We start from the raw sequence: 27,997 nt of genomic DNA, 5'->3' as shown, positions 1-27,997 counted from the left end.
TGAACCTGGGCTCCCGGCTTTCCACCGACAAGCCCAGCATCTTAACCACTGTGCTACAATGCTGCCTAATTTTGGGATTTGTAATAGGTCAAATTTCTAATTACAATGAACGGTTTTACCAGGATTCCTCCATTCCTGTGGGAAAGATGCTGATGGAATAAGTCACAGACCTGTTAACACCGGGGTTCTTTGCTTATTTTATTTATCACATTTAATATAGATGCCTATCTCATGAATGTGACTCTGGTTGGTGTACAACAAACTTATCAACTAATTATTTATCACTGTAGTAATATAGTAAGAGGAGTGAATGTTATATTCTGTGATTTATTTTACTAGCTGTTTGTATTTTATTGTTTTTATTTACTTACATCACTCAGCTTTTATTTGTATCTTTTTAAAAAAAAAATTGCTGCTCATTGATCAAATAAATGTTATTGACAGATATCAATTAAGATAATATAGAGGTGCTGGTTGGAGAAAAGATTCCAGATTTGATCCTTGCCCCTTCTAGCTTTACGTCCATCACTCATCACTATCCTATTGCCATTTCTTAAAACCAAAACAGCAGAATGCAAAACAAACAAGAAAACAACAACAAATCCTTGAGGAATGTTACCACAATTTGTTATCTATCCCTCAATAATCCTTTTTATAATATATGCCACTGTCATATAAATTGATAAAAATACTGATTTTATCTTTCCCCATCTGCTCCCATACTTCTGCAAGGGAGCTTAAAAACATTGCATTGATTATCTGATTTTTTTCTGGATCCTCTTCTACCTTACTTGCCATTTTCACCAAAATCGCGCAAGAGAAACATGCAGAACTAAAATGCCCTTTTCTGAGCTGGTTAAAATGCTGCTCTTGTACCTTGAACCTATTCTACTGGCTACTCAGGAGGTGACACGAGGCTGGCTCCAGGGGATTACAAATGCTTCTTTGCGGGAGGGGGTCTTTCCCGCGGCCTTGAAAGAGGCGGTGGTGAGACCCCTCCTCAAGAAGCCTTCCCTGGATCCAGCTGTTTTAGGGAACTACCGGCCAGTCTCCAATCTTCCCTTTACGGCGAAGGTTGTAGAGAGTGTGGTGGCATGTCAGCTACCCCAGTACCTGGATGAAGCTGTCTATCTATACCCGTTCCAGTCCAGCTTCCGGCCCGGATACAGTACGGAGACAGCTTTGGTCGCACTGGTGGATGATCTCTGGAGGGCCAGGGATAGGGGTTACTCCTCTGCCCTGGTCCTATTAGACCTCTCAGCGGCTTTTGATACCATCGACCATGGTATCCTGCTGCGCCGGTTGGAGGGGTTGGGAGTGGGAGGCACCGTTTATCGGGGGGTCTCCTCCTACCTCTGATCGGACGCAGAGGGTGTTGAGAGGGGGACAGAGATCGACTCCAAGGTGCCTCATGTGTGGGGTGCCGCAGGGGTCGATTCTCTCACCCCTCCTGTTCAACATCTATATGAAGCCGCTGGGTGAGATCATCAGTGGCTTTGGGGTGAGATACCAACTGTACGCTGATGACACCCAGCTGTACTTTTCCACCCCAGGCCACCCCAGTGAAGCTGTCGAAGTGCTGTCCCGGTGTCTGGAAGCCGTACGGGTCTGGATGGGGAGGAACAGGCTCAAACTTAATCCCTCCAAGACGGAGTGGCTGTGGATGCCGGCACCTCGGTACAGTCAGCTGCAGATGCGGCTGTCTGTCGGGGGTGAATCATTGGCCCCGATGGAGAAGGTACGCAACTTGGGCGTGCTCCTGGATGGTCGGTTGTCCTTTGAAGACCATTTGGCGACCGTCTCCAGGAGAGCTTTTTATCAGGTTCGCCTGATCCGCCAGTTCCTGGACCGGGATGCCTTATGCACAGTCACTCATGCTCTCGTTACCTCTCGCCTGGACTACTGCAATGCTCTCTACATGGGGCTCCCCTTGAAGAGCACCCGGAGACTTCAGCTAGTTCAGAACGCGGCTGCGCGGGTTATTGAGGGAGCGGCTCGGAGCTCCCACATAACACCTATCCTGCGCAGACTGCACTGGCTACCGGTTGTTTTCCGGGTGCGCTTCAAGGTATTGGTTACCACCTTTAAAGCGCTCCATTGCTTAGGACCGGGCTATCTACGGGACCGCCTACTGCCGGCTTCTATCTCCCATCATCCGGTACGCTCCCACAGAGAGGGACTCCTCAGGGTGCCGTCAGCCAAACAGTGTCAACTGGCGGCCCCCAGGGGGAGGGCCTTCTCTGTGGGAGCTCCGACCCTGTGGAACGAACTTCCCCTCGGACTTCGACAATTACCTGACCTTAGGACCTTTCGCCGCAAACTTAAAACTTATTTATTTCGTATGGCTGGACTAGCCTGATTTTTATTTTTATTGGATGGGTTTTTAAAATTTTGTTATTTTACGGGGGAGTACGTTTTTTAACATTTTGGGCATTTAAATTAGTTTTTTAAGGGATGTTTTTAATTATTGTGTGTATTTATATTTTATCTGCCTGTTCACCGCCCTGAGTCCTTCGGGAGAAGGGCGGTATACAAATTAAAATATTATTATTATTATTATTATTTATTATTCTTATCAATTTTGGCAGGTTTACATTAAAAGACACTAACAACTGTTTATAAATATTATTTACGTTGAACTATCCATGGCAAGCTTATCCATTCCTAACAAAATAATCCCTGAGCCTACTTATGTGAAATTAGTTAATATTATTTATTATTTATTCTTAAGAATTCTTAAGAATAGTAATTCTTAAGGAATTAATATTTTTAAAAATAGTAGTTTGGTGCATGTTATCATGCAACAAAAAATGTTATTTCCATTTGATATTCAAGGGAAGATAAAAAAGAGTTAGGTCTTGTATTAGGACAAGTCAATTAGTCAAAATAGAAAGATGTACTAAATTAATATTACCATATTGTCCTTAATTAATACTTCTTGAAAAATGCATGCATCAATTAACTTAAAAGATTCCAATATATTCCAATAATAACACATAAAAACTTATCAGTATCTGGAAAGTCAAAGAATGCTGTTGACTTTCATATCTGAAAATCCTGATAACTAAGTTTAACATTTTTATAACAAAATTACAGATAATCAATTATTAGTTTTTCTAATCTGCATGATTTTTATAATGATAATTTACATTTGATCAATAATTCACAGTACAAATTATATTTTGTCATTACCTTGAAACTGACCTTAATGTTCATGTCATTTGACAATCCCCTCATGTTCCAATCACGGAGAAAATCTGCCCCTTGTAATATTTGATTTTTGCACAACTTTTAGAGCTTTGGGTGATATTATTTCAATATAACCTGATTAAGAGAATATGCCGATTGTGCCAACTAGAGGAAAATACAATAGAATATCATTTGAATAATGAATGCAGAGACAACAGAGAATGCTATTATTAGTTATACTAGTTCTTTACTTTTATTCATTTGTTTATTATTGTATACTATGGAATTTGCATAGAGCACTAGAATTGTTCAGTATTAGGAAACAATTTCAGTGGCTCTATTGATTGACTAGTAATAAATAAATATAATAAATACATTATAATATAAGGACAAGAAACGATTTATGGAAACTAATCAAGGAGAGAAGCAACCTGGAATTAAGGAGAAACTTCCTAACAGTGAGAACAATTAACCAGTGGAACAGCTTTACCTTCAGAACTTGTGGGTGCTTCATTACTAGAGGTTTTTAAGAAAAGATTGGACAGTTACCTGTCTGAAATGGTGTAGGTTCTCCTGCTTGAGCGAGGGATTGGACTAGAAGACCTCCAAGGTCCCTTCCATTCTATTGTGATTGATTATAAATATTATATATAAGGAATGTATAATAAAACAAACAAATACATTCCAGAAATCTAGAAGATATATTCTCTGTCTTAAGTGGTTCATTCTGAATTAGCATTCTTAAGTAAATGCCTGCACAATTTGGAGACAGAGTGATTTTCAATTCTAACTTTCAATTAATTCCACCATGAATTTAAGACAATAATTAAGGAATAAAGCCCAGTTCACAGGAGATTATTTAAAAAACAAACTTTAAACTGTTCATTGATTTTCCATAATTCACCCCCAAAAAGAAAGTCACCATGCATCTCTAACTTAATTACTTTGTTTGGAAATAAAATATAATAAATACATTATAATATAAGGACAAGAAACGATTTATGGAAACTAATCAAGGAGAGAAGCAACCTGGAATTAAGGAGAAACTTCCTAACAGTGAGAACAATTAACCAGTGGAACAGCTTTACCTTCAGAACTTGTGGGTGCTTCATTACTAGAGGTTTTTAAGAAAAGATTGGACAGTTACCTGTCTGAAATGGTGTAGGTTCTCCTGCTTGAGCGAGGGATTGGACTAGAAGACCTCCAAGGTCCCTTCCATTCTATTGTGATTGATTATAAATATTATATATAAGGAATGTATAATAAAACAAACAAATACATTCCAGAAATCTAGAAGATATATTCTCTGTCTTAAGTGGTTCATTCTGAATTAGCATTCTTAAGTAAATGCCTGCACAATTTGGAGACAGAGTGATTTTCAATTCTAACTTTCAATTAATTCCACCATGAATTTAAGACAATAATTAAGGAATAAAGCCCAGTTCACAGGAGATTATTTAAAAAACAAACTTTAAACTGTTCATTGATTTTCCATAATTCACCCCCAAAAAGAAAGTCACCATGCATCTCTAACTTAATCACTTTGTTTGGAAATAAAATATAACTACTTCACATAATTCCTCTTACGCCTTTGAACTTTCTGAAGAAACATAACTAAGAGACATTTTGGGACAAATTAAAATGTCAAAAATAGCAGCCTGATAGCTAGTCGCTTGTTCTTCGTGACTGACATTTATTTAACGGCAGAAAATATGTAGTAGATATAACTTGAAGTCTGACTGAATTAGAAGAAAAATTTGAAAGTTATAGTTTTACTCCTGGTAGGAAAAAGTTCCAGGAGAATGCATGATCTCAAAACAACTCTTCATGAATATTTCAGAAATGACTTGACTCCAAAAGACTTTGAAATTACTTGTAAGGTTGAAACTACTCAGATTATATTCAGAATATTCCAAGACAGAACATTTTCCAAAATTCTAATACCACAAAACATTTCTACAGTTTTTCCCCCCTGTATGGAATGCAATGACAAGGTAGAAAAATGTTAGAAAAACTGAGGCAGTGCAATTAATATCGATAACCTTAACCTGTTGTTAAAATAGCTTCAGTATATCATTGTTTTCATTTCTATAAGCCATTAGTGTCTTGAATAACTAATGAAGATGATTAGGGTCAGGATAGAGAACCGGAAATGGAAGCCCTATCTTTGAACGCTAATAGAAGAGAATCTCCAGTATGACAGCCTGGTAAGAACAGAAATTCTGAATTTGATCTTAGTGCTAGATGCTAACTTTTGTCACGTTAATAAAGGTTCTGAATTGGTTCTTAGTGTTCAGGCACATTTTTACATAGCAGTTTTACAGTTCAACTGGAGAATGATATTGTGTGGAATTGGATAGGAAGATTCATTCAAAAACAGGCACTGGTATCCCGAAATCTCGACTTTTAACCAAGTCTTGGAGTGTAGAGCAGGAAGAAAAGCAACCAGCCCCAATTATAACAATATCAGGGATCACCTCTGCCTGATTCTGACAAGACATTAGTTCTACTGAATCACAGCTTTGCACAAATCATAACTTCTTTCTTGAATCTTTACTTGGTAGATGAAATAATCCCACGGTAAAAAGTATAATGAAGTGCATCCTGCTAGTCTGTTCTTTCTCTGCCTGCATAGTTAACATGCATTACAATCATGAACGCATGATCCCAAAGAAAAAAGGAAACGCTACTGAATGAAGAAAAATAATTAGGAGGATGAACTGGAAGAATAAATATGACACTCTGTTAAGTATACTCATGGAAATAAGGAAAAAAAGGCAAATAGCTATATTGTATTTGTTAACCCTTCTGCACCAAGCAGGATAATCTGAACATAGCAGAACAATGCTGATCAACCCATAATTATATTTTATTCATTCAAAAATATACACAGCATTATTTCAGTCAGGTGCAGTTAAAGAAAGTTGCCAGAAAAAAAAATTCCTTACAAAGGAGACAGGAACTAGACTTGTGATGGGATTCAAATTTTTTTACTACCAGTTCTGTGGGCATGGCTTGGAGGGTGTGGCATGACTTGGTGGGCGTGGCAGGGGAAGGATACTGTAAAATCCCCATTTCCTCCCAATCAGCTGGGACTCAGGAGGCAGAGAATAGATGGGAGTGGGGACAGTCAGAGGTGGTATTTACCGGTTCTCCGAACTAATCAAAATTTCCGCTATTGGTTCTCCAGAACTGGTCAGAACCTGTTGAATACCACCTCTGAATTAGACTATGTTGGCCCCATCTGAATACTCAGTCCATAACAGAGTGTATATGTAAAGTATTGTCCCCCAAATGGCTCCCAATAAAATGGCAAATTACTAGAGGCCAGTGCCAGAAATAGGAGTTCTCCCAGGAGACAATAATAATTACAGGACATCAGAGCAGACCTAAGTACAAATGATGTTAATGTTTTGCCACTTTCAAATCACTGCCATCTCTCGTTAATCAGCTGGAGGCATAGATCAATAGGCCATTTTGATTTGCTTGTCCCTCCAAGTTGAATAGATGGCCCTTGGCTCATGCTCCACTCAAATCTGGTCTAAAGTCATTAAAAAAATAAAAATAAATAATAATAATAATAATAATAATAATAATAATAATAATAATAATAATAATAATAATATAATTTGTATACCGCCCTTCTCCCGAAGGACTCAGGGCGGTTAACAGCCAAGTAAAATGACAATAAATAAACACAATACAAGTAAAACAATAATTAAAAAACTTATTCAAATTTGGCCCCAATTAAGATACATTTAAAAACCTAAGACCTAATTAAAATTAAAAACCCAATAATAAAATCTAAAAATTCTATGCCAGTCCTGCGCGGAAAAATAGGTACGTCTTCAGCTCGTGGCGGAAGGTCCGAAGGTCAGAAAGTTGTCGAAGTCCAGGGGGAAGTTCGTTCCAGAGGGTAGGAGCCCCCACAGAGAAAGCCCTTCCCCTGGGGGCCACCAGCCAACATTGTTTGGCTGATGGCACCCTGAGGAGTCCCTCTCTGTGAGAGCGCACGGGTCGGTGGGAGGCAAACGGCGGCAGTAGGCGGTCCCGTAAGTAGCCCGGTCCTAAGCCATGGACCGCTTTAAAGGTTTAAAAATAAGTCATTGCCAAATTAGACGTATTTGGGCAAAACATAATTCAGGAATAACTTACATTTTCTCAGTAATATATCCTTTGTCCTTTGATTTTAATTTCCTTTAACCATCATAAATTTTACCAGCCATTGTGATTAGGAGAACTCTTAACAACTATGGTTTACAGTAATCACATAATAGAGCGGTTCTTAAAAGTTTGTGAACCCCTTTTGAATATTCAGTATATGTGCATAAAGACAATTTGTTTTCCAAAGAGGACCCAATTAAACATGATTCAAAGACATTATATTTGTTCATTAATTTATTGAGGAAAATGATCCAATGTGATATATTTGTGTGTGGCAAAGGAATGTAACTTCTATGGTTATTGATTCATTTCAAGGAGAAATCAATCAGGTGTTCCAAACAATAATAATCATTAATGTGATAGTTCCCCAGATAGATAGATAGATAGATAGATAGATAGATAGATAGATAGATAGATAGATAGATAGATAGATAGATAGATATTCTCGTATGTTTTCATGGGTATAGGTATGTAGGTCTTGGCATTTTCGGGTCTTTTCCCGTGTAAGGTTGAGAGTATCTTAGCGATGTTTCGACGAGGTCTCATTCATCATCTTCAGGCTGGTGTCTTCGGGTTCGTGCTTCTTGAGGTCGTGCTTCGTGCTCAAGAAGCATGAAGCCGAAGACACCAGCCTGAAGATGATGAGTGAGACCTCGTTGAAATGTCGCCAAGATACTCTCAACCTTACATGGGAAAAGACCCAAAAATGCCAAGACATATACATACATACATACATACATACATACATACATACATACATACATATATATATATAGATATAGATATATATATAGATAGATAGATATATTTGTTTTCTGAGGTTTTCGCGGGTGTTTGTATGTAGATCTTTGGTTATTTGGGTTTTCTCCCGCGTAAAATTGGAAGTGTCTTGGCAACGTTTCGACGAAGTCTCATTCGTCATCTTCAGGCTTCAGCTTCGTGCTTCTGGGAGCAATGTGTGATCGCAGCTGTTTCTTCCTTTTTAACTGCTAGTGGGGGTTTGAACTGATTGGGTGGGAGCTTGGCTGTGCTCTGATTGGATGGGGTTTTTTTTTTTGGTGCTCTGATTGGATGGGGGTGTGTCCTGTGTTGGGTGGGGGCTTGGTTGTGCTCAGATTAGTCTGAGTTGCAGGGGATTTGAGCTGGTGAGCTGCACAGCTGTTGTCCGGCTTCGTGTTGGTCATGCCACATCTTCATAGTGGGTGTCAGTCTGCTGCATGTATGGATTGGAGGGGTTTGAAATGGCTAATGTTGCAGCTGCGGTCTGGCTTCTGGTCCTTCGTGCTTCTGGGAGCAATGTGTGATCGCAGCTGTTTCTTCCTTTTTAACTGCTAGTGGGGGTTTGAACTGATTGGGTGGGAGCTTGGCTGTGCTCTGATTGGATGGGGTTTTTTTGGTGCTCTGATTGGATGGGGGTGTGTCCTCTTTGGGTGGGGGCTTGGTTGTGCTCAGATTAGTCTGAGCTGCAGGGGGATTTGAGCTGGTGAGCTGCACAGCTGTTGTCCGGCTTCGTGTTCGCGGTCGTGCCACATCTTCACAGTGGGTGTCAGTCTGCTGCATGTATGGATTGGAGGGGTTTGAAATGGCCAATGTTGCAGCTGCGGTCTGGCTTCTGGTCCTTAATCGTGCTTCATGATCAGTGTGGGTTTGGGTCTGCTTTCTGGGTGGATGTGTGGTGGTGACATCCTGTGTGGACCTCGTGAGTGTGGGTCTGGTGTCATTCCTCGTGTTAGGGACACGTTTGTCAATAAGGGCAGGTTTCCAAATGGCTGGTAGGCGGGAGGTATCATCTCGTTCGTACATGCTGTGTGGGCGTTTTTTTATCTCGATGGCTTCTCTGATTATTCTGTTGTTAAAGTGTTCAGTTTTGGCGATAGTTCTGGTCTTTTTAAAGTCAATATCGTGTCCTGTGGCTTTAAGGTGTTGGACCAGGGAAGAAGTTGGTTGCTCTTTTTTGACTGAGTTCTTGTGTTCTTCAATGTGTGCACTTATTCTTCTGTTGGTTTGTCCAATGTATGTGGTGGGGCAGGCGGTGCATGGGATTTCATATACAAAATTGAGTTAGAAAATCAAGGAGTATATATATGTATATGTTTCTGGATATTCACTATCACAATATATCACAACATAGTATGGAGAAGTGTGTCATGGCTTGAAAAAAAGGAGATTTCTTAAAACCTCCAAAAAACCTCCCAAATATGTTTTAGTTGTTGATGCTAACCAAGCTGGGAAAATGTTAAAGAATTATTCCCAAAGATTCCACCAATCTACTGTTAGGAGATCATGTACAAATGGAGGCAATTCAATACCATTGCTACATTCCCAGGAGTGGTCAACCAACTAAGATTAAGATGTGTAATACTTTGGGAAACATCAAAGAGTCCTAGGGTAACATTAAAGGCACTAGGGGCCTCTCTCGCATTGGCAAATGTTGGTGTTTGTGACGTCATCATCAGGAGAACATTGAGCAACAGGCTGCAAGGAAATAATAGGCTGCAAGGAAAAAGCCATCACTCTCCAAAAAGAACACTGCTGCCCCTTTACAGTTTTCACATAGATAAGCCAGAAGGCTGTTGAATTCTATTCTATTCTATTCTATTCTATTCTATTCTATTCTATTCTATTGGAAGACTGTTCTGTGGAGGGATGAGGTTAATATAGAACTTCTGGCTTGAATAAAAAAGGTTATGTTCGATAAAAGACAAACACTGCATTTTAAGATAAGCTTGTCTCAATCTGTAAAACATGATGGTGCCAGTATTATAGTTTGAGTCTGCTTTGCTGCCTCTGGCATAGGACAGTGTGGCATCACCGGTGAAACTATAGATACTGAAGTGTACCAGAAATTCAATCAGATGGCGAATTAAATCAATACAATTCCCAATTGCACAGTCAGGATAGCTGTCTGTGAACTGAAGCTCAAGAGAAAGTGGATTGTAAATCAATAACCTAAAAGACAAGCCGTATGACCAAATAATGGTTAGAGCAGAAGAAAGTTAAGGTTTTAGAATGGCCATGTCAAAATCTTGACCTGTCGTGGAAACACCTGAACCAGATAGCTCACGCGAGGAAGCCCACAACATCCCTGAGTCGAAGCTGTTCTGCAAGGAGGAATACCAATGTCCAGGACTCATTAATGTTATTGGAAATATTTAGTTGCTGTTATTGCTGCTCAAGGGCAGGGGGGAAAAAGGGGCACATTAGTTATTGAAAGCAAAGATCCACACACTTTTGCAACACACAAATATGTAGCTTTGGAACATTTCCTTCAATAAATAAATAAATAGATGTAATAATTTTAACTGTTTGTTTAACTGTGTTCTCTTTATCTAGTTGTCAGCTAGATGGATCTTCAGGGCTGCCACACTTTGTGCTGTGGGAAAGTGTGAGGGGGGTTGCATGGAGTTGTTAGAGTTATGTAGCCATCACAACGTTCTTTTCTCTGGAGAGTCAAGAGCCTGCCTCAGAGTCTTACTTGGTTGGGGGATGTTACTTGAAACCCTGACATTAGTTTTAGTATTTGTCTTCAGAGCTGTTATGAAAACCGCATTGTATCCTTTAATTAATGAATACTTATTTTTCATATCTTTGGAATTTTAAGCATTCCTTAGTACCTGCAATTGGATATTACATTATATCGAATTATTTCTTCACCTAACTGAATCTCTTAGCATGAAAAGACACATTCACAAAAAGTTTTGCTTTAACACACACTGATAATGAATTGCTTGAGGTTCAATCTGTGGGTGGGCTTCAAAAATTTTAGCAAGGGGTTCTCTGCCTGGTTGCTGAGTGGGTGTGGCCATGATGGGCATGGCCTAGTCATCCTCCTGCACCACAGCAGGGGGGCATTTTTGCCCTCCCCGGGTTCCAGAGGCTTTCCTCAAGCCTCCGGGAGGGTGAAAATGGCCTTCTTGAACTTCCAGTAGGCCCATTTTTCGCCCTCCCTGAGCGTCCGTGCATGCCCTGCACTTACCTGCTTCCAAAATAGGCTGCCTGGGGACTCCTGGAAGGGGCGGTGCAGGGTGGGCGGGGCCAGCCAAGAGTGGGATTTGGAGGTTCTCTGAACTGCACAGAATCTTAGCTAGAAATTCTCCTGAATCCCTGTGAACCCCCAGCAGCCCGCCCCTGGTTCAATTTCACAATGTTCCTAATGTGATCGCAATTGGCTTAAAAAAGAGAACTACTACTATGTATCCCCTTAGATTATTATTATTTCCCAGTTTCTCAGCAAAATCTTAACACTGATATTCTTAATACTGTGACCATGGGTTGGTAGCACACAAAACTTACAAATGAATAATTGTGGGAGATTCATTTAAAGCAGTGCAATGCTGGTGCTCCACCATTTGCTGGATGCTACATGAATTCATTCAGGGCACATTTGCAACCTTGATTGTGGAAATTTTAGAAATGTATCATTTTGAGGCTATATGTTTTTTCTTTTTATTTGAATATCATGCCTAATAATTATAATAGCAAATAGATACATTCCAGCTCATCCGTTGGCTTTACTATATATTTAGAAAAGCAGGCAGATTGTTATGTGACAGACATGGTGAGAGCATGGTGAAAACTGCATGGTGACTTCCCTGCCTGCTGCAAAGATTGCAGAACAAATGTGTCATCTGGATAAACTGCTTCATAATCAATTAGTCCTAAAAGCTCCAGACCATCAAAATAGTGTCTCTCAGGAATGCTACCATTTCCACACACAGGGACAACTAGACAGGAACAGTTAAGAAGTCTCAGGATATGGTTGAGATGGTGGGGCCAGGAAGTGGGACTGAAGTTTTTCATCCACTGGAGAACGTTTGGGGACAAACAAAACCAATATAAGAGAGATCTAAATGGAGATCTAAATTTTTGTTATGGATTCTCAATTGGACAGAAATATTATTTCTCAAAATGTATATGCAATCAGAATTGGAAGGCGATGCAAACTTATAAGTAAAAATCTAACTTGAAGGATATTTTGTGGTTACACCATCCTACAAAATATGCTTCTATTTTCTATGTTCCCAGAATATGTTTTAGATTGCATTATTTCTTAATTTCGTCTTCATAATCTTTTTGATTCAAGAACAAACTTTATTATCATGATCTCAGATCATTCTTGACTTGCATTAATATTTCATTTCAAAAATGTTCAATTCATTAGTGGTAGTTAATTCCATTTTAAGTTATTTCTTGCAATGGGATGATCATTTTTCTGATGATATTAAATGGCAAACAGGTTTTTTTTACTTAATCAAAATTCTATTAGTCCACAAATTGTATGAAATCCATATATAGCTTAAGTATGAGATGTGTATTGCTTAAGCTTCTGCAAAAAAGAAAAAATAGAACTCCTAGATACAAATACTTAGAAAATATAGTTAAAGAAAGTTTACTGGTGGATAGCCATTCTCCTCCGCACCATTGGTAGTCAGTAAATGATAGTAACATTTATAGAATTGGGGGAAAAAAAGTAAATTAAAGATTCAATAAATATAATTCTCAGCTGTTAAACATTCAGCTTTTTGTTCCATTTGTTTTAAATTATGTATTATTTATTAGATTCCTGATATTTTAATATCCTCAAAACAAATTCACTAAGTCAGCATAAACATTTCCCACATGTAACTTAGACCTAATGCATTGAAGTCCCTTGATGAAATTCCTTGTATAATTTATTCATTTTATTCAGAGTTTATTGAATGCCTCAAAAATGATTAAAAAAAATTGAGTGTAGATTTTCTACACTGGAACTATAAGTAATTTGGGGAAATGTTTATTATATTTGGTCAAGTGTGTTGTTTCTTTTTAAAGTAATATTGTAACATACATACATAAGTAGCAAATACGTTTGCAGATAAGCCAAAATATTAGTTTTCAAAATACAGTGGGTTTGCTTACCCACTGAAGGCTTATCTATGAATACACATGGCAGATTTATGGATAAATATTTTCATGTTAATGATGTGAATGTCATTGTATTCCAACATTACAGAGCAGCAGCAGCAGCAACTGGACAGATAGAAGACTTGCTAAAAGAAAATCAGAATAAATTCTGCCATAGTAAATCTTTTTTCCCAACATTCTGGAATGTTTTGAGAGTGTCAAGGGGTATAGAAACATTGACCCCGTCAATGCTATATACCTGGATTTCAAAAACACTTCAAATAGATTTCTCATGAAACACACACACACACACACACACAATGTCCATATGTCTCTGGAATTGCAGGTGAGGATCCTTTGCACAGGTGATATAGGAGGGAGAGCCAATAAGCATTCAGGCCAGTTCTGGTCTCTAAACGTAGCTCTCTTCAAGCTCTTTTTCTTTAAGATTTAGAATAAAAGAATTGGAAGGGATCTTGGAGTCCAACCCCCTGTTTAAGCAAGAGATACTAGATCATTTCAAAGAAATGGGTGTCCAATCTCTTCTTAAAAGCTTCCAGTGATGGAGCACTCACAACTTCTGAAGGAAAGCCGTTCCACTGGTTTATTGTTCTCACTATCAGGAAATTTCTCTTTAGTTTTAGCTTGGTTCTCTACGTTATTAGTTTCCATCCATGGCTTCTTGTCCTGCTTTCAAGAGCTTTGGAGAATAGGTTGACCCTCTCTTCTTTGTGGCAGCCCCTCAAATATTGGAATACTGCTATCATGTCACCCCCTAGTCCTTCTTTTCATTAATCTAAGATAAAGGTTCCCCTGCACATGCGTGCTAGTCGTTTCCAGCTCTAGGGGCAGTGCTCATCTCTGTTTCGAAGCTGAAGAGCCAGGGCTGCCCGAAGACATCTCGGGGGTCATGTGGCTGGCATGACTCAATGCTGAAGGCGCATGGAGCGCTGTTACATTCCCATCAAAGTGCTCCTTATTTTTCTACTTGCATTTTTTATGGGCTTTCAAATTGCTAGGTTGGCAGAAGCTGAGACAAGTAACAGGGGCTCACCCCATTACGCACCGCTAGAGATTCGAACTGCTGAACTGCCAACATTCTGATCGACAACTCAGTGTTTTACCCACTGGGCCACCGCATCCCTATTGAGCCACCGTGTCCCTATTCATGAATCTAGACATGCCCTATCCCTGCAACGATTCTTCATGTTTTAGCCTTTAGCCCCTTAATAATGTTTGTCGCTCTTCTCTGTACTATTTCCAGAAACTCAACTTCTTTTTTATATTGTGGTGACCAAAACTGGATGCAGTATTCTAAGTATGGTATTACCAAAGCATTATAAAGTAGTACTAACACTTCACATGAACTTGATTCTATCCCTTTGAACAGTTGCATAGTTTGATTATATTTGCACATGCTGATTTTAGTACAGGGCACTGTGCAACTATCACATATGACCAGCATGCCTCATTCTCTTTCTTCTGGGCACTCCATTCTTGCTTGCTGAGTCTTCTATAATTTACCTTTCTCTTAATGATTTCTACATTTCATATTTTAACTTTCAAAATGGCTGCCTTATTGGTTTCATGGGTAGAATCTCATTCTGCTTCTTTCTTTTCTGAAAGAGATTGGTGCCAGTGGAGGGAAGAGTCACTATCTGCTTTAAAACCATTCCATTTTCCTTGCTTCTAAAAGTAATTTCCTAGTTTCTAAGAGCAGGACTGCTATCTACAAAGGCAGCCATTGTTTTCATACAGGTTGAAGGAGTTTTGAATGGGTGTTAATTTGGGGGATTGGTTGCTCTTGAATGTACTGTACTGTGCTGACTGGTACTTACAAAAACAGCACAATGAAATTAGTAGCTTTTTGTTAGTTTCATTTCCTTGACACAAACCAGTTCCTCTGTTTATCTTAGGGCATTGCAATCTATTACTTCTGATTATCTTCCCTAAATGGAGGTAAATAATTCATGCTTTCCCTTTTCTTTTTCCTGCCATACTAAAGTCAATTTATTCTTTTGTGCACTTATGCCAGAAAATAAAAGGTATGTCTAATTGTACATGTGGAAATGCGAATAGTCTGAAAGGGAAGTGAACCCAAACAATTAGCTGAGCTTTGCTATTTTCTTTTGTTCTTGAAAATGTTAATTATTCCTTGCAGCTATGCTTTCATGAGTGGGAGTTGATTTGTTTGGCATCCATTGTATTTTTCCTTTTTATCCCACTGAAATTAGCACTGGCTCTTGTTTATTATAACCAACCTCAATTAATGTAATCTTAACTTACACATGTACTTGCTTATTCATGTTCAAAGATGTTAGAATGATAACGATAGTGTGTGTGTGGAGTGGGGGCAACCATGTACACTCTGAAACATTGAGTCATAGCAGTGCAGTTATAAATCTTCTATGTAGGTTGAGCATGTGAGCTGATTCTATTTGCGAACCACAGCACAGGATAAGAGAATTGTTATTGATTTGATGACTAATAGCTTGAGTTGTGTTAATTGGAGCTGAGGCAAATACTGATGCATACTTAAACCTTCAATGAAAAAATGGAATGGGGGGGGGCATCCTCAGAAATGAAATAGCAAGAGGATAGAAATGTTGCTTAACCTTGCCCTTTTCTCACCATCTTCCCTCTCAAAACTGCTCCCACCATTATCCTCCAAGGAAAAAATATTACAGTATGCCATCTATGACACAGAAGTAGTACATGCATCATAACAACAACTCAGTTGACCCAAGGAGTTCCCCAGTATTAACTAGGAAAGATACTTTTAGTATCATTCCAATTGATATAAAGGACAAGAAATTTCCCTGAAGAACATAAATGAACATTTTTTTAAAAAAATCAACACTTACTGAAGATTACAAAGAAACAGAAACAGATTATAGATATAACAGATCCGTAACAATAAGGAAAGTTTGTGAAGCTATAAAAAAGACCGAAACAGGGAAAATGTCTGGCTTAGATGGGTTACTAGTTTCTTTCTATAAATACTTTGAGGATGAACTTTTACAAAATATGGCGATTTCTATACGGAATTTTATGTGGAGGGGTAAGATTCCAAAAAGTTGGAATATAGCATTAATACCTAAGGAGGTATAAGAATTGACTTTTACTGGAAATTATTAGATGATATCCAGTGGTGAAATCCAATTTTTTTTACTATCGGTTCTGCGGGCATGGCTTGATGGGCATGGTGTGACTTGATGGGCGTGGCTTGGTGGGTGTGGCCGGGGAAGGATACTGCAAAATCTCCATTCCCACCCCACTCTGGGGCCAGCCAGAGGTGGTATTTGCCGGTTCTCCGAACTGCTCAAAATTTCCGCTACCAGTTCTCCAGCAGTTCTCTGCTGGATTTCACCCCTGATGATATAATTATTGAATAATGACTCTTAATTTGTTTACAATGATTTTGGCTGAGAGGTTGAAAATAATTTTGCAAGACTGTATTACCTAAAAGACAGTAAGGGATAATATAAAAATATTTTGGACATTTTGGAATATTTGCAGCAACATAAAAAACAAGCTACTGATTTTTTCAGACATAGGGAAGGCCTTTTAGAATTTGAATTGGATCTTCTTGTTTGAAGTTTTAGAAGGTATAAATTTTGGAGAGAATTGTATTAAATGGGTAAGGATATTTTATCCTTCACAGAAAACACAAGTGATTGTGACTGGAGATATAACAAAATCTTGTGAGGTACAAAAAGGGATAAGACAGGGATACCCATTGTTTGCCCTCTTTTTAAATTTTAGTTCTTGAAATATTGAATAGAGATATAAGCAAAGATGAGAGAATTCTAGGATTAAAGGTTAAAAAAGAAATTTATAAATTAAGGACATTTTCTGATAACTTAGTGTTAGTTTCAGAAGATCCATTAAAGGAAGCAAACCATCAAATGGAAAATTAAAACACTTTGGTACCGTAACAAGTTTAAGATTAGTAATCACAAGACGAAGATGTTAATAAAAACATGAAAACAGAGGATAAAAAAAAAGTAAAATATTCGGAAATCACTATGAAAAATATGAATTGTATGTCATTTCCAAATAATTATGTCAAAAGGAATATCTGAGTTTGTATGGAAAGGGAAAAAGGCACAAATCTAATATAAGGTGTAGACAAAAAAAAAAAGAAGAGGAGGATTGAATTTACCTGATTTGAACTTGTATTTTGCAACTTGTTGTTGGTTTGAATGATAGAATGGGTGTTGCTGAGAAATAAAAGACTTTTAGAATTAGAAAAAATGACCTAAGATTTGGATGGCATATTTGTGGTATAATAAAATCAAGGTTAATGTAGACTTCAAAAATAATGTTTGATTATTGTATGATGTATGATTATTTTCAATCATTGAGATTAATGAATAGATATAAACCCAGGGTATGCCTGCCAACACAAGAAACATTTTATAGAAAAAGAAATAATAGAGAAACACAAATGGTTAACATATCATGAGAGGGTTAGGTCTAATATCTATTAGGAACATATTAACTACCATCATTTTTAAGACCAAAGCAAAAAACAATCCATAGAAACCGCTGTGGATTATTACCTCCATAGATAGAAAAAATTAACTGAAAGATGGAATCTAACGGTACAGGAGCAGGTTATCAGTTCATTTTATTTATTTATTTATTTGTCAATCATATATAAGATAACAGAGTAAGTAAAAAGGAATATTAGGACAGGGAAGGTAGGCACACAGGTGCATTTATGCATGCCCCTTACAGATCTCTTAGGAATGGGGTGAGGTCAACAGTAGACAATTTAAGTTTAAAGTTTTGGGGGTAATTGTAGGTAATCTGCTCACATCTTTCATGGGGTAAATCCCCATCTTTCCCAAGACTTATGATTTTCATCCTGTGTACCAAGGAAGTATCAGATGAGTTCTCAGGCAGCATAGTCCATAAAATACATTGTAGAAAAGTCAACCTCAAGTGAAGTTTGACCTGAGTCCATGGATGCATTATGTAGTTTTCTTGGCTATGATGTACTGTAAAAGTCCCTAATCATTGCATTCTTTCAAAATGTTTTGCAACTTCTTAGCCTACATTCCCAAGATTTTCTACAGGTTTCCCATCCAAGTATTAACTACAACGAATTCACTTTGGCAAGGATGAACCCTTAGAATCATTATTTTAAAAAAATGGTACTTGGCCATAAGTGATATGGTGCTCTTCCTTCCCATGTTGTTCTTACGATATGGGTCTATAGTCACTTACTGAGATGAGATTTAGCTATAAAAATCAATCAATCAAACAAACAAACAAACAAACAAACAAACAAACAAACAAACAAACAAATAAATAAATAAATAAATAAATAACACTATAACCAAACAGTTTAGAAACGGTGCCATTTTTTTACGTTCCCTTACAATCCTTACACAGATAAATAGGATATGAAAAAGAAATTAAGCTGTATCTTTGCACAGAATCAGAAATATTCAATCTATAATCCACACTTTCTAGCTCATATTAATAAAAATATGCATTTTTGTAAAGAAATTTCCCAAAGAAACACAATGTACTTGCAATTTTTCCAAATGCATAATTTTATACACCAACCTTGAGATGAGATTTATTTTGGAAAGGATACCTAGTCTTATTATTCTCAAGCAAATGTAGGGCATTGGACAATGCAGAAGTACACATATTAAACTTCTAATAGTCTTTATGAGGCTTCATCTAAAATGAAGATGGTTCCTTGAGAACAAATGAGATATGAGTACTAGAGACTTCACCTAAAATGAGATAATAGGCTCTTTGTGTAACTAGAAATCACTTTTCCAGCAAAACCTTATTCCTTTGTGAGTCTTCTGCCATCCAAACCTTTCAGTGTGTCCTTTGTTTCTGGAGGCTAGAAAACACTTTTCTAACAATATGGAGCTTCGAGATGTTCTCATTTTCTATATAGGATGCTATAAAAAGGCCAGTTCAGAAAAGGATTTCCTGAAATAAAGTTGAGACTCCAACAAGTTAAACACTAACAAGCAAAACTGGTCACATTTTAAACTGTATTGTTTGCAGCATTCTGTATTTGAATTGCTTTGTTTTTAAATTATGGTAATCTGTTACTAATTGTCCCCCGCTTTGTGTGTGTGTGCGTGTGTGTGTGTGTGTGTTTTAATATTGAGAAAAGGGATTTGAATTTTTAAAAAGAATCAATCAGAAATTCTGTAAACAGGCCAACAATGGTACCCAAAAGAGTTATCCTTTTTTTTCATTTTGCTTAAAGAGCCAAATAGCCAAATCATATCATGTAATAGATTTTCTTACATTTAAAATGTGCCTGGCAAGTATTATGCCTTTATTTTGAACTGATTGCATTTTTTTTAACCACCATTGCTTTTCACTTTAGGATATTGGTCTCCACATGACATTATTTTATTATATTATTTTATTCATTTATTATAGGATTCTCTCTTTTATTAGTTTTATTGTTTCTATATGATGTTTTTATATTCTTGTAAGCTGCCTTGCGTCGCCATGTGTGAATAGACAGCAATATAAATCTCCTAAATAGGAGCTCTTTAACTGAAGCTTCAGTGGGCCAAACAGAACCACGTAAAGAAGCCACTCAATCAAAAGGAGTCCATATCAATGTATTCTTTTTATTGGAGGAGGCTGTATGTGACTTTGCTTACTTCCCTATAAGGTTTCCCACAAATCAATTACATATAAAATGTGACTTTCATTCCATGTATGAATAGTGGTATAACAAACATCTAAATAATGCATACCAGAAACTTTTGGAATGGGTGCCTATAATGATAGAGACATCAAAACCTTTCTTCCATGGAGTTATAACTGTAGTTTAAAGTCAAGGCAGTGATATCATTAGATAATATTAAGAAAAAGTAGGACTCATTTTTTGTAGCAAGGAGAAGACACTACAGGTCCCATCAACAAGGGACTTTCATTTGATGGGTCCTAGGCAGTGGTGGGATTCAAAATTTTTAATTCCGGTTCTGTGGGCATGGCTTGGTGGGCGTGGCATGGCATGGCTTGGTGGGTATGGCTTGGTGAACATGGCAGGAGGAGGATACTGTAAAATCTCCATTCCCTCCCCACTCCAGAGGAAGGGTACTGCAAAATCCCCATTTCCTCCCAATCAGCTAGGACTCGGCAGGCAGAGAATAGATGGGGGCGGGGCCAGTCAGAGGTGGTATTTACCGGTTCTCTGAACTACTCAAAATTCCCGCTACCGGTTCTCCAGAACTGGTCAGAACCTGCTGAAATCTACCTCTGGTCCTTGGCAGTGAGTGTTTTCTGCTGTGGCCCCTGCTTTATGAAACTTCCTTCCCATCAAAGTGAAGCTGGCTTCATCCCTTTTATCTTTCTAGAGATCCCTCAAGATCTGTTTTATCAGCAGGCTTGGTGACCCCAGGGAACTGGAGTAATATTAAGGTGGATAATTAGCAAGGCCTGTTTGCCTAATCTCTTTTTATTCTGTTTTTTTTTTTAAGTTAAAATAATTTAAAGTTTTTAATATTAATAAAATTAATCTGTATGTCTTGATTTGGATTGTTGTACAGTACCCAGAGTCAGCTGATTATGAGATGGTTGACTATCTAATTTATAAATAAACAAGTAAATAAATAACTCTTTACTGGCTTCATTCAAGTGAACATTTGTCTGTCCAGCACATGTATCAGCACAATGAAGTCTACATAGATACTCCCAATCTTGTTGCATGTTTATTTTCTCTTATTGTTCTCATTGGTTTTATTTATTCATTCATCCCAGCATGCTGGCATAAGTTACAATTCTACCTATTTTAATACCCAGGTTTTATTCTCATTATGTGTAATACTGTCAATATGCTGAATTTTTAATCTCTTATTTGTAAACTGAGTCTTGCCAAAATATGTTCATTGAGAGAGCAGTCATTTGCTTCAATGGGCTGCTCAAGAAATCAACCAACCAACCAACTAACTAAATATACAAAAATGCATGAGTCAGTAGTTTCAGATTCCACTTACATTTGAATAATTAGAGGATATATTTTTGACAATTGCCTCTCACATCCCTTGGTCCCTCCTGAAGTCTGCACCAAAGTGTTGAGGGCATCTGAAATTGTATAGAAAGTCAAGTGGAGGAGAATCAGCAATTAGCTACTTCTTCCTACGTAAGTCTCTAGTGACCAGAATATTTCCATTTACAGAAAGACAATTTAGGATCCATTGTTTCTAAACTTTGACAGCTAGATTCCATATGGATGGCTAGCTCACCGATATTCAGAGTGAATAGAGAACATCTAATACATCTTTTTAAAGATTTTAAAGATTTAAAAAAGAGTAGAGTACAATTACACAGATTTGCTCTAAAGATATACAGTATACTATATATTTAAAAATACTGACTAAAATGCAGACTAAAGCCCAGATCATTTGTCATCCAATGCAAATAAGATCTTGATATAAGCCTTAATCCAAACATGACTGCTTCCTTGTTGTGTCCTCTGAGACCCATATATTAATTACGGGCCTCGGGACAAGTTTCTGGTCGCCGAATATTGAGTCGGGAGGCATTTTGGGCGCATGGGGGCGGCGTCTTGGCCTCGGCACCTCGGCGGCACCTCGGCGGCTCGGCCTAGTTATTCCTGAGGGCCTGCAATGAAAGGTCTGGTTGCCGGTTGCTGGCTGGGGGGCTTCTTGGTGACGGTGGGTTATCTACCTGGCTGGGGGGCTTCCTGACCTTCGTCGGCGCGTGGGGGCAGCGTTTCGATCTGCCCTGCCCCAGCGTCCCGGCCTGCTCCCGGTCTGTTCCGGCCTGCTCCGGCGTCCTGGCCTGCTCCGGCGTCCTGGCCTGGTCTGTCCCAGCTTGCCCTCGTTTGCCTTGATGTTTCGGCCTGGACCTCGTTTGCTGTCGGGCGGCTTTCTGGTGGCTTCCTGGCAGCGGCTGCTGACCATTGGTTTTATGACTGTCATCGTCTCAACTGAGATTTACCTATCGGTGAGGGGGTTTCTCCCACAGCCGATAAGGTTTTCCATCGCCAGCTGGGATTCTCCAATGGCGGAACTATGACTTTTCAGCAACGGGGGTCTCTTCTGCGGCGTTTCTGCTGCCTTGGCCGCCTTGGCCGTCCTCTGTCGATTTTTTGGAACTTTGGCCTGCCCGGACAATTCCAGCCTCGCTTGAGGACGCTGTTGGGGAGGATAGAGTGGATGCGATCCTCGGGGATGAAATCTGGTTGGACTGTCCTGGAAGACCTAAGATGGGGCTGTGCCATGTGGAGGGACAGAGTGATGGAGGCGACAACGGAATTGAAGGGACGAGGAAGATATATTCAGCGGGCTGCGCCAACCCCTACTGTGGTCCGTGTCATCTTGGTCCTGTGTGCTTTGAAGTGGTCTGTGACTGTCATCTATCAGACCATTTACTGTTATTTGACTATTGCCAGGACTTCTGCCTGGATGACTGATTGTTGAATCTTTTTCCATCTTGCACCAAGCCCTAAAAGGACCTAATTAAGCTGAAATGATTTTATGTATGTACCATCTTTATTGATCAGGATCAATGCCACCTTTTAACCTCCTTTTCTATGAGATATTCACCTTTCGAACTTTTTCACTTGCGAGATTCCCCCGCCTCGCAAGTATGGCCCTCCACATTATCGAGGGCCTACCTTAATGAAGGGTCTTGAGGTGGCATGCGGCTAAGAAGAACCTTTGGGGATTTTTAAATAGATTTTTAAATAAGGGTTTTTTAAGGGGGGGGAGGGATATGACGGGTGGGGGTGAAAACCCGTCGGGGAGGGAGCCAGTCCCCGGGCTTGGTCGCGGCATTACGACATCTGGTCTGAAGGCAGAGGGGGAGGGGTTCGTTTCAGGTTTAGAGGGTCATTCAATCTGTACGGTAAGTGGGAGAGGCAGATATGGCGGAGGGGGGGGCCGCATCGAGTGTTGGGAGCACATGCTCGCTACTTGAAAGCGATCACGTGCTCCGGCCCCTCAGTCCTTACCCGTTCCTTGGGCGGCCATGATCCTCAGAGCTTGGATCTTCGGTTGATGTTATGTAATGCCCGGTCCGTGGTTAATAAAGCTCCCCTGATTTGTGATCTTATTCAGGGGGAGTCCGCGGACCTTATGGGCATTACGGAGACCTGGTTGGGCCCAGAGGGGGGGTTCCCCTTGTTGAGTTGTGCCCTCCGGGTTTCCTTTTTTTTATTATTATTATTATTATTATTATTATTTTTTATTGCTTTTTTCTGACAAACAAAAAAGAAAATACATTATTGCACCCTTGTGCTATACATAAAAAAGGAAGATTTGGGTCTTCGGATATGTCCTCATGATTGCCAAAATCCACGTTCTCGAGGTACAGGTACCGAGGCGTCCAATTTTCCAAGCGCATAGTCCACGAATGGTTTCCAAGTCTTCCAGAAAATATCTTCTTTATACACACCACTTCTAATTTTAATATCACATGTCATTTTATCATTTAAGGCTAATTTCCACATTTCAGAATTCCACTCTTCTATTCTAAAAAACACATCTAATTTCCAATATCTAGCTATTATAATTCTACCTATTATAATCATAATTCTAATCAATTCTTTTTCATATTTTGTTAATTCTATTTCCTTAATTACCAACAATAATATAGTTTCCACTCTCAATATTATTACTTTCCCATCATTTCAAATATCATTTTCTCCAATTGTTGCCAAAACTTTTAACCTTATCACATTTATACCACATATGTTCATAAGTCCCCAATTCCATCTCACATCTCCAACATTTTTACTAATTTTTTATCCATTTGTGACAATCTTACTGGAGTCAAATACCATTTCAAACAGCTTTATAATTATGCTCTTTAATCCTTATAGATAAAGTTCTCATAATTCTACTATTCCAATTCACATTCCAATCTGACTCTGGTATTTCAATATTAAGATCTTTTTCCCAATTTGTCCTCATCACTCTTTGTAATTTTTCATCAGAGTTTATAATCTTATAAACCCTACTAACGAGTCCCTTTAGCCCAATTTCATCTTTCATAATCCGAGATACTAAATATTCAAATTCAGTTTCACATCTATTTATCGAATAGTTTTCCCTTAATTTTTTTGTCCATTTTTCTATCTGTATTTTTTCAAACCAACTTAACCCTAATTTTTCAGTAATTTCTTTATTCCTCCTTTCATTTTCCAAAACTTTTATCCAATCTCTAATAGTTTCTATATTTTCCTCTTTAATCACTTCATTACGTCTTATATTGTTTTTAATCGGCCAATTTCCAATTGTCTTCCCCAAAAAAATTGTGCCCTCGGGTTTCCAAGCATTTCATCAACCGAGGGCCCAAGGTAGGGGTGGGGGGGTGGCGGTTGTCATTAAGGAGGATCTAGAGCCAAGGGAGGCCACTGTTCCTCAGATTGCCGGCTGTGAATCCCTCTATGTGAGGTGGGGCCATAGGAATCAGTTGGGCTTGTTGATCGCATACCTGGCTCCTTGCTGTGTGAACACAGCCCTGCCCGAGCTGTTGGAGGTACTTGCCAGTGTGGCGATTGAGACCCCCAGACTTATGGTTATGGGGGATTTCAACCTGCCATCAGCTGGCTTGTCATCGACTGCAGCTCGGGAGTTCCAGGCTTCCATGACGGCCTTGGACCTGATTCGAGTAAATGATGGTCCTACACACATGGGAGGAGGCACGCTGGATCTAATTTATATCGCTGGACAGTGGTTAAATGATCTGGAATTAGATGACTTAGTAACAGAACCGTTGTCATGGACAGATCATTTTCTCCTTCGCCTGGACCTCTGAACCGCCACCCACCATCGCAGGGAGACGGAACCTATACGTTGGTTCCGTCCCAGGCGCCTGATGGACCCTGAGAGGTTCCTGACGGAGCTTGGGCCATTTCCTGAGGATCTGGCCCACGGCTCGACTGAGGAACTAGTTGTGGCCTGGGAACAGGCCGCGGCTGGGGCCTTGGACCGGGTCGTGCCTTTGCGGCCTCTGACCCGGCGCAGGTCTCGCCCGGCCCCTTGGTTCTCCGAGGGGCTGAGGGAGATGAAACGCCGGAGAAGACACCTAGAGAGCACCTGGAGGTCCAGTCGTTCTGAAGCTGATCGGACACTAGTTAGGTCCTATTCTAGGACCTACCTAGTGGCAATGAGGGAGGCGAGGCACTCCTACGCCTCCACCCTCATTGCGTCGGCAGATAACCGCCCGGCCGCCCTGTTTCGGGTGACCCGCTCCCTCCTTCATCAGGAGGTGTGGGATGACCCTTTGCAGGGACGTGCCGAGGAGTTTAGTGGTTATCTATACGATAAAATCGCTCAGCTCCGGGATGGTCTGGACCGAAATTGGGATGATCCAAGCGAGGGAGAGGAGGCACGTCTTGTCGAGTCTGTTTGGGATGAGTTTGACCCTGTGGCTCCCGAGGACGTGGACAGGTTGTTGGGGAGGCTTCATGCCACTACATGTTTACTGGACCCGTGTCCTTCCTGGCTGGTACTGGCCACTCAGGAGGTGACACGAGGCTTGCTCCAGGGGATTATCAACGCTTCTTTGTTGGAAGGGGTTTTCCCTGCCGCCTTGAAAGAGGCGGTGGTGAGACCCCTCCTCAAGAAGCTCTCCCTGGACCCAGCTATTTTGGGTAATTATCGTCCAGTCTCCAACCTTCGCTTTGTTGCGAAGGTTGTAGAGAGTGCTGTGGCGCGACAGCTACCCCAATACCTGGATGAAGCCGTCTATCTAGACCCATTCCAGTCCGGCTTCCGACCCGGATACAGCACGGAGACAGCTTTGGTCGCATTGGTGGATGATCTCTGGAGGGCCAGGGACAGGGGTTATTCCTCTGCCCTGGTCCTATTAGACCTCTCAGCGGCTTTTGATACCATCGACCATGGTATCTTGCTGCGCCGGTTGGGGGGATTGGGAGTGGGAGGCACCGTGTATCGGTGGTTCTCCTCCTATCTCTCTGACCGGTCGCAGACGGTGTTGACAGGGGGGCAGAGGTCGACCGCGAGGTGCCTCACTTGTGGGGTGCCGCAGGGGTCGATCCTCTCGCCCCTTCTGTTCAACATCTATATGAAGCCGTTGGGTGAGATCATCAGTGGCTTCGGGGTGAGATACCAGCTGTACGCTGATGACACCCAGCTGTACTTTTCCACCCCGGGCCACCCCAATGAAGCTGTTGAAGTGCTGTCCCGGTGTTTGGAAGCCGTACGGGTCTGGATGGGGAGAAACAGGCTCAAGCTTAATCCCTCCAAGACGGAGTGGCTGTGGGTGCCGGCACCCCAATTCAGTCAGCTGCAGCCGCAGCTGACTGTTGGAGGCGAGTTACTGGCCCCAAAGGATAGGGTGCACAACTTAGGTGTCCTCCTGGATGAACAGCTGTCGTTTGAAGATCATTTGACGGCTGTCTCCAGGAGGGCCTTCCACCAGGTTCGCCTGGTTCGGCAGTTGCGCCCCTTCCTTGATCGAGATGCCTTGTGCACAGTCACTCATGCGCTCGTTACCTCTCGCTTGGATTATTGTAATGCTCTCTACATGGGGCTCCCCTTGAGGTGCACTCGGAGGCTTCAGTTAGTCCAGAATGCAGCTGCGCGGGTGATAGAGGGAGCTTCGCGTAGCTCCCACATAACACCGCTCCTGCGCAGACTGCACTGGCTACCTGTGGCCTTTCGAGTGCACTTTAAGGTTTTGGTCACTACCTTTAAAGCGCTCCATGGCTTAGGGCCTGGGTACTTACGGGACCGCCTGCTGTTACCGCATGCCTCCCACCGACCCGTACGCTCTCACAGAGAGGGACTTCTCAGGGTGCCGTCCGCCAAGCAATGTTGGCTGGCGGCCCCCAGGGGAAGGTCCTTCTCTGTGGGGGCTCCCACACTCTGGAACGAGCTTCTCCCGGGTTTACGCCAAATACCTGACCTTCGGACCTTTCGCCGCGAATTGAAGACACATCTTTTCATTCGCGCGGGGCTGGCTTAAATTTTATTGATTTTAAATTTTCTATTATTAATTTTAAGGGGTTTTAGTTTTATATATTTTAAAGTTTTTTAGGCCAATTATAAAATAAGTTTTTTAATTTGTATTTTAATTGTATATTGTATTGTCTGTTTTTACTTTTGGCTGTACACCACCCTGAGTCCTTCGGGAGAAGGGCGGTATAATAATAATAATAATAATAATAATAATAATAATAATAATAATAATAATAATAATAATAATAATAATAATAATAATAATAATAATAATAATAATAATAATAATAAACAACTGCAAATGAATTGTTTAGGTGTTGGTTCTACAACTATGGGATGTCTAATCACAGAGGGCCCTATCCTCTTGGGGCTATGGTTACTCTGGTACAGGTAGAGAAGTCTCAGAAGAAAGACAGTTGATTTCTGTTTCTCACAAGGAGTCTTTCTCATTCTTCAATACTTCCTGTCTCTCCTATCTTTTCTCCAGTTCTGTGTCTCACTGAATCACCCGCAAACACTGAAAATTATTATTATTATTATTATTTATTATATTTGTATACCGCCCATCTCCCGAAGGACTCAGGGCAGTTCACAGCCAATAAAACAACAGAAAACATATAATACATATAAAACAGCAAAAAGAATAGACAATTAAATTCAGTTGATGCCTTAAAACTTTTAAATACAAATTTAAAACCCATTTAAACCCCTGATTTAAAAACCCCAATTTAAAACTACGTTCAAGCTAGTCCTGCTCTTCGAAACAGCAACGTCTTCAGCTCGCGGCGGAAAGACCTGAGATCGGG

The sequence above is a fragment of the Ahaetulla prasina genome, chromosome 1 (assembly GCF_028640845.1).
Source record: "Ahaetulla prasina isolate Xishuangbanna chromosome 1, ASM2864084v1, whole genome shotgun sequence".
Taxonomy (NCBI): Eukaryota; Metazoa; Chordata; class Lepidosauria; order Squamata; family Colubridae; genus Ahaetulla; species Ahaetulla prasina.
This window is presented reverse-complemented; position numbering follows the sequence as displayed.